Raw genomic sequence first — 8,872 nt, forward strand, 5'->3', positions numbered from 1 at the left:
AGAGCTTCCATCATTAGTCTTGGACGAATATAACAAAGTGTGGCGAACGTCTGTGATCGCTGTTGAATGGAAATCATCTATCGTGAAACAAATCTTAAAGCCTGGGCGCCCTGCAAAACACCTCAAGTCATACCGGCCCATATCACTAACTTCTAATGTTATGAAGCTGATGGAGCGAATGGTGCTGTTTCGTCTAGATGGCAGACTACAGGAGCTCAATTTCTTTCCTGAAGTTATGAGCGGCTTTCGTCGACATCGTTCAACCATCGATAGCATCGCAGATCTCGTATCAACACTTGAATCTGCTCGAGAAAACAGGCACTCTGCATATGTGCTCTTCCTGGACGTTCAACAAGCTTTTGATTCGGTGCCACATAAGGAGATTGTCTTTGCACTTATGGCTGCCGGAATTTCGGGTCGACTGCTTAATTTTGTGCGTAACTTTCTATCGGAGCGCAAAATGAAAGTACTCATCGGAGGAGTGACAAGTGAATCGCGCACTGTTAAATGCGGTGTCCCCCAAGGCAGCGTTCTGTCGCCGCTTCTCTTTAACAGTGTACTTGCTGGGCTGCCAAGCCGATTACCTCAAGAATATGAGTTCCCAATAGGCATAGCAATCTATGCTGACGATATCGCACTGTAGATAAGCGGTCCTTCGCAGCAGGGTCCGCGTCTTCGCGGAATTTTGCAGAGAGCGCTGAATACTACTACAGAGTACCTAGAAGAAGTTGGTCTACAAATTTCGCCTGCTAAGTCAGCCGCCATTGCTTACCATCCCAGACAACGTGCTCGACGAAGCATGAGCCGGCTTTACATCGGAGATACACCAATAGAGTGGGTACGACAACATCGTTACCTGGGCGTAATTATCGATGATCGCCTGTCTTGGCGGTCTTCAAGTATGTGGCTGCTCTGACTGCTAGGGGCGCTGGCTGCGATCAGACGACAGCCCTACAGGTGAATCAGTCAGCTGTGCTCTCTGGCTTGATGTACGCTTTGCCAGTCTTGAACGTACCACCTCCTTTGATGTCTCAATTGGAACGGGACCACCGTGTTGCCCTCCGAATCATACTTGGTTTACCTCGCGAGGCGCAATCTGTTCCTCTACTCACCGAAGCGCACCAGTTGCCCCTGAGGCTACAGGCAGACCAGAGAGCGCTGCACCATATCGAGCGTTTGCACCGAGCAACAGACGGTAAAGCACTTATTAATCGCCTCACTCAACGCCCGGGATCTCGCATGGGGAAAATGGCGGCATTGTTTACTACGATTGCCGGCAGTTCAGAACATTCCACTACCTTCACAACCCCGAAAGAGTACAACCAGTGCACCTTCCCCATTTATCTATCCATTCCCGGAATACATAAAAAGTCTGACCAGCCTGTTTCGGCACTATTTCAGTTGGCCCAGTCGCACCTATTTGAAAAGTTTGATGACTATCTCCATGTATTTACAGACGCATCTGTACGCAGCGACGGCCAAGGTGCCTCTGCAGCTTTCTATTGCCCTTCGACTAACAACAGACGGGTGTTTCGCATACCGCATCCATCTTCATCAACAACTGCGGAACTATCAGCGATTGATGTTGCTCTGAAATACGTTCAAGAAGAATTAGGAGCACCCGTGCTGCCCTTAGGAAACTGTTGAGAAAAGACGGCGACGGTCCAACTACATGCAGCATTGTAAAATCTGCCACAAACATTATTTCTAGTGGGGTGTCCCTCATTTGCCAGTGGATACCTTCGCATGTGGGTATTGCTGGGAATGAAGAGGCCGATCACGTTGCTTCAAGTTGTGCCCACAACGAGTGCGACTGCCAAGAAATTTCATGCCTGATGGACAACGCTCGTCTGTTGATCCGCCGACATCTTTTAAAGCAGCACCCTGACCAACGTGTAGCAAGCCGCGGGTTGTTCCCTCCCCGTATTCGTGGTCGTGGATTGCCTCGTTGTGACAGAGCCCTCTTATATAAGCTAAGAGTTGGCTCTGTATTAGTGCGTGAGCGCTTATACCGACAAGGTCGTGTAGACAGTCCATCATGTACGTCGTGTGACTCCTGTGAGACACTAGAACACAATTTTTGAGTGTCCCGCATTTGTTATGCAGCGACCACTGCTCATCAAGGAATATGGACTTATTGGTCTCAAGTGTACGAACCTTGATGATTGCCTGTTCCCGAGGGGTTGTGCTGCTCGGCGTGACTAGGCCCATCGAGCCCTACTACTTTCTTAAAAAATACCGATTTGGCCTCGCGCGTATAGACATTTTTCCTTGTGACCACTTATTCGTGTTTACGTCTGTGTTATTTGTTTTTTTTCTTAACTATTTTCTTTCCTTTTTCTTTCCCCCCTGTCTTTCTTTCCCCAATGTTTCCCCTTTCCCAAATGAGCAGGCAGGCGTTGTGGCCCTTTACGTGGCAGTTGTCAGCCTGTTCCCTCCCTGTTTCCTCTGTGTCTTCGTGTTTTCTATGTATTCAAACCAAATAAATAAATAAATAAGTTTGCAGGATCGGCTCCGTGTATACATACAGTCCGCGCGCCAATTCTGCAGCTACAGTGTCACAGCAAAGTGACCCGAAGTCGAAGGCAGCCTAACACAAAGCCGTCAAAACTGCATGCGCAAGCGAAAGAGCACCTCAATGTTCTGACGATTTTTCTTCTTTACTTTTTTTTTCCAAGGGATACCCTACTACCTGCATATCTGCATATCTGCATATCTGATACCTGCATATCTTGAGTGCAAACCACGTCCGCATGCACCTTTACACGTCGCTCTTTTCTCGACGAACACCAGAGACCTTCGTCACTGTATAAATTACTGTGCCGACGCCGGCGTCACACAGTGTGTGCTTACATAAACTGCTCTCTGCATTGCGGCAGGAAAGTGCGATCAATTTACGAGTATTATGCGATAGCAACAACACTGAATAAACTTAAAGTCGTTAAATGTGTGCTGCTTAAATATAGGCATTTAAAAACATATATTCTTGCACAGTGTAACAATTAAGACAGGTGCACCACATCGTAGTTAGATTCACGAAAACTTGCCTTCACAAACATTGTAACCTGTGCGTTCAATACACTTTTTTATCATGATATAAACCGATAATTTTCAAGCTTTCTTCCTAACCTCTCTTGTTGTCTCCTCATAATTTTCGAATTTTTCGCCTAGTGTACTGTACCTAAGAGAAAGAGAGAAGCAACGGCAGGCAGACAGGTTAACCAGACGCACGTCCGGTTTGCCGAGTAGCTAACCGTACTATAAATCTGGTTGACTTCTCTTCCTCGCACCTCTCGTTTTCGGTTTCTCCAACATTTTTTTTTTGGTAATATGAGCAATCAGCACGTCGTCAAAGCATCCACGTGACGTGCTGTTTCCTTTTTCACCTTTTATTCTTCGGAGGGGAAGATGTGCTGCTCCATGTCTGCCAAGGTTTCATAGCGTCGCATTTACCTTCAGCCGACGGAGCACAAGTGTGGCCTCGTTCTCCACTGCGGAAAAGCGCCGCCACTACCCTCGATTGGAGCCTCGCCGCTGCAGTACCACGTGACCAGGCGAAGGTTTAATGGGCCCCTAAACCATAGAGTTCGCCACAATATTTGCTCCAGGTAACTGTGCCGCTGGAATTGTTCAGCGCCCATGGGAATTATGGGTAGTACGTGGATTTGCCTAGCCTCCGTGCTTGCAGCTTCGAGCGCACTTGTGACTTTCGTTATCGTTGTGTTTTGGCCTTTGTTCCAGATAAACGAGCGGTTTGTCCTGAACCTTGTGAGCTGATTTGAATTAGTGGATCTAAAAGGGTCAAGGTGGAGAAGTAGGACTGCTACACGTTTGCTTAACTTCGTCTTGCGACAAAGCGGCTACATGCCACACGCAGCCAGAAGAGCCGGAAGAACGAAGCTGAGGCGAGTCTATGCGTACTATCCATCATTACCACGCTAGCTGAAACGTCATGCAATGCAGCTCCGATCGACACTAGCGCCAGATTTCCCTCTATAGTTTACTGTTGTGAAACGCTATGCTCTAAATCACCCACAGACCGAGAGTAAGTTGTGGCGTAGCAGTTACACGCGAGTCTACAGTGAACGCTAGAGGAGTTACACGCGCTGGATGATCGCATTGCGTCCCTTGCTTGTTTCGCTCTTTCATTCGCTACGCTGCGTTCGTCTGCTCGTCTGTCCACATCTCGAAGTGCTCCTCCTCGTCGTGTGAGGAGAAGGGAGCGAGCGCACCTTTCGCTCGTGATAACTAGGTTTACGAGAGTTAAACCTCAGTCAATTTATCTTTTTTTCTTTCGTGAGACTGACTGTCCAGACGTGTTTGCTCAGCTGCTTCTCGCAAATTTGGTTGAGCAAGCAGGGCGACTGCTCCGAGAACAGCTTTCGCTAGTGGTCCGCTCATGCGTCTGAGACGCTCAGGCGAACGGTGCGAGTTCCCACGCGGTGCACTGCAGACCCACTTCACGAAAGCCTCAGTTCGCCTAATGTAATTTGCTCTTTAGAAACGCGCCAGAGCCCTTGTCGGTGCAAACAGGACTGAGAGTGTCCGCGCAGGCTGCAGCCGCCTGAATTTGCCCCTTAGCTATATTCTAGTATTGTCCAAAAAGATTACGTCCAACCCATTACCGTCCGTTCCCGCAGAAACGGCAAGATAACTCATCTGCCCGCTAAAGTAGCAAGTTATTTTACGCTAATATTACATTAGTACCCTTGCGTGTATGAAGCCACTATGAAATTACATTTACAGAACTTCCATGAAGTATTTTATACGCAAGCACGCTCAAAACGTAGACAGCATGCGTGAATCACCACTCTGTCTCGGAAATTTCCTCTGTTGCTCCAAATATTCCATTTATGGTTGATGTCAAATACGATGAAGCAGGCATGGAATTCTCTTGCGTCATAAGGGCAGCTGCTTGGGCAGAAATGTCACCAGTTTTTAAAAAGCCCAAGTAAGGTTTTGTTACATTTATTATGACATATTTCGGTTGTATATCTTCGTTTCATATTCACGATCGCATCAGCACATTTGCGCGAAGTAAAAAAAAACATAATCTTAAAATACATTAATAGTAACAGATTGCAGTATCTGTATCATAAAGAGTTTTTACAACATTGTGACGTCGTAGGGTGACGTCGTTGGATGATGATCTTTCGCATCACTCTTGTTGACGCCAACGACTCCGACGATTACCTTTCGCATCTCACGAGGCATCTGAGGCTTTCGCCTTAATAACTGTGTAAGAGTCGAACCTCACATCCTCTACACGACGTGCGCTACGTGTTGTTCTCGTCGCCAAAGTAAACATTATGCATATTGCACAGAGGACGGGTGCACATGTCGTCTAAGGGTGATGTTGTAAGGCATGCTCTTGGAAAGTCCGAAGAAGAGTCTTTCCAACAAAGGACGTTTGAATAATTGCTCGCATTGTTATTATTAGCAGGTTCCATTGCTTACACGTTTGTTGCATCTTCATCTTGCATTTTTGTCGTTGGTGCTTTATTTTTATGTAGCATACATGTCTGGGTGCATGAATATTGCGCTTAGAGTGCGGCAATCAAGAGAGGCCTAATTTGCAAGTGCCCAATATTTTCTCGGAAAATTTCGGTTTCGTCAACATTTACGCCATATCAACTCTTCTGCTGCATAAGCACTTATATTGCAGCACTGAGGTTGAGTATGTGAATACTCGTCCTAGTACCTATTTGCCTAGTTTTATGATTGTCCTTTACTTTAAGACAACTACCATACAAGAGAAAATGAGTAGCCGATGCCACACACAGAAAACATCTCCCTAAATACGAGGGTTGTACCAAAAGTAAGGTTCCCACTGAGCTACAGCCTCGAGGGAAAGTGCTAGGCTAAATCCGACAACAGTGCCGTGCGCGGTGGTTCTCCCTCTCTCGAGCCCCCCCGTCCGCAATTCTCTACGTCGCTCAGTGTTAGCTTGGCAGCCGTCAGTGATGGAAGTGTTGATCGCCGCTCCCGCCAAGTGCGCGGTTCGAGCAGTAATCCGTTTTCTCGACGCAAGAAAGTTACCGCCGGTGGAGATTCATCGGCAGCTGACTGCGGTTTATGGTGAAGAGTGCATGTCCATTCAGCACGTCCGCGAATGGTGCAGGACTTTTGCAGAGGGTCGCGCGGAAGTTCGCGATGAAGAACGGAGTGGAAGACCGCCAGTTTCGGATGCGATTGTCCAGGAGATCAACAGTGAGCTGCTCAAAGATCGGAGGGTCACTGTCCGTGAACTTGTCGAACGCATTCATGAAGCGTCCTACGGCACAGATGAAAGAACTTTAACAGAAACGTTGGGTTATCACAAGCTTTGTGCTCGCTGTGTCCCCCGGATGCTGACTGACGGACACAAGGAGAAACACCTTGACTGTGCTCGCAAGTTTCTTCAACAATGTGAGGGGGGAGGCAACAAGGAGCAATTGTTGGGCTCTATCGTGACGGGAGATGAAACGTGGGTGTTTCATTACACCCTTGAAACAATACAACAGCCTTCTCAATGAAACATAGACCAAACTCCGGCGAGCAATCCAGAATCGCCGGAGAGGACGACTGACGGAGGGAGTAGTGCTGCTTCACGACAACGCTGGACCCCAAGTCGCTCGTCAACCACAGGAGCTTCGGAAGAAATTTGGGTGGACTATTGTGCCCCATCCCCGGTACAGCCCGTACTTAGACCCCAGCGATTATCACCTCTTCCCCAAGCCAAAGGAACGCATAGGTGGCAAACGCTTCAAGAGCGACGATGAAGTCCGAGCAGATGTCACATTCTTCCTCAACGGGTTGGTGGGAGACGTCTTCGACTTGGGAATACAAAAGCTGGAGCACCGGTTTCAAAAGTGTGTCGAGAAAAATTGAGGCAATGTTGAAAAATACACAAAAGTGAAAGCTTTTCAACGATGTATAAATTAATAACAAGAGACAATGTTTTCTATTTGTAAAAAATATGGGAACCTTACTTTTGGTACAACCCTCGTACTTTTGCGAAAGAAAGCGATGTTTTGCTATTACATCGACATGTGCATCGACCGCGCAGATGCATTCAGTGTGGCGAGTTTAATTAAACTTTACTGCGACAAAAGACCAGCTGAAATTGAGAACGGCGTGTGGACCTTTGGGATGGAATGGATGCTTCTTTAAACGAAAACTGAAGGCGTTAGCCTGGCTGACTGCCTTCAGTCAGCCAGGCTAGATGCGCTTGGCGACGTATGCGCCTACATAATCGCATGAGCTCTAATAGATCGTAATGCCTGAATAACGACCGTAGTTGTCAAAAGTGTCTGGAGGCTTTTTGTTGCATCAGTGGGCGAGCAGTTTCTCTCCATCTTGTAGTTAAAAATGTTGTATTGCAGATAGCATTAGCACCAATCGTACTGGTCAACAAACGTCAACATAATTGGCTTACGAGATCGGGACGAAGTTACAGTGGGTCATGAGAAATTCTTACAAATCTACACGAACCTCATGATGTAACAAAAACAATGAAGCCACGTAGAAATCGAGCTCATGAAGAAAAAGTCACACACTTACAGCTCCAATTCCACTTGATTTGTACTTGTACAGTTTTCTGATTGTCCAGTACTTTATGACGAGAACTAGTACGCAAGAGAATAGGAATAGTACACGCCAGAAGTGGGCAACGACCTCTCCTCAAATGCATTTAATATTAATAAAAAATTCGCCTGACAACACGCCTTGTGGGAGTCGGTTTTATGCGGAGCAGGCAGCCAGTAGATATACGCTTCATTTGTGGCTTTCAGCCAAGCGTTACGAGGTGGATAGACGTCTTTTTTTGTAAATGGAAGAGTTACGTGCACATCGTGGGCTTACCAGGCACTCCGATTACACTGATGTTTAAATGATAACTTATGGCCTGATGTAGTGTCAGCACTCACGTTAGAGCACAGTGGAGTGCACGCTACGGTGCGATGATGTAAATACCACACGTAATTTTCCTTAGCGTATTCCTCCGGGGTCTAGCAACGCTGGAATATAGCTTGCTTGATCATACGAATATAAATGTCATGTTCATTAGAGTAGTATAAAAGCGGAGCCAACACAGGAATCATAATTGACGTTAAGCCGACATGCCGCCTGTATCATAGGAGTATATACATATGTCGTGTCTATTGCTTTGTTATAAAATGAGATAGCGAGAACTACGACCACAATTGACGTTGCACGGATATTACATCTGCATGAAGTGTTTTTCCGAAACAGCTTCTAGACCTGGCCTGGCTCTGTGTTAGAATGCCTGAGTGCCACGCAGAATGCTTGGGTCCGATTCCTGCTGGGATAATTTTTACTCTTTGCACTCGTCGGGTCAGCACTGCCGGTGCCGGTTTTACTTAACTCTCGCATTTAAATTACCAATGTCTGTCCTCGTCCTACCTGGGTAGATATAAACTGTCAATCACCTGTGGCGCATACCCGTATACCACGGCCCGTGGTATACGGCTATGCGCCACACGTGGCTGGAGGAAAGGGTTTGTTATTTGTTGTGGTTTGTTATCATGGAAAGTTATTCATGTCATGAGGAGACAAACTTCTTACTGTCAAATTCGTCAAACCCTCTTACCCTCCCGTGCCAATTTTGGCCTACACTAAGTTCAGGAGGCGATCACGAGAGCACCCATACGTAGGCAGATAGATAGATAGATAGATAGATAGATAGATAGATAGATAGATAGATAGATAGATAGATAGATAGATAGATAGATAGATAGATAGATAGATAGATAGATATATATATAGATAGATAGATAGATAGATAGATAGATAGATAGATAGATAGATAGATAGATAGATAGATAGATAGATAGATAGATAGATAGATAGATAGATAGATAGATAGATAGAT

The sequence above is a fragment of the Rhipicephalus sanguineus genome, chromosome 6 (assembly GCF_013339695.2).
Source record: "Rhipicephalus sanguineus isolate Rsan-2018 chromosome 6, BIME_Rsan_1.4, whole genome shotgun sequence".
NCBI lineage: Eukaryota > Metazoa > Arthropoda > Arachnida > Ixodida > Ixodidae > Rhipicephalus > Rhipicephalus sanguineus.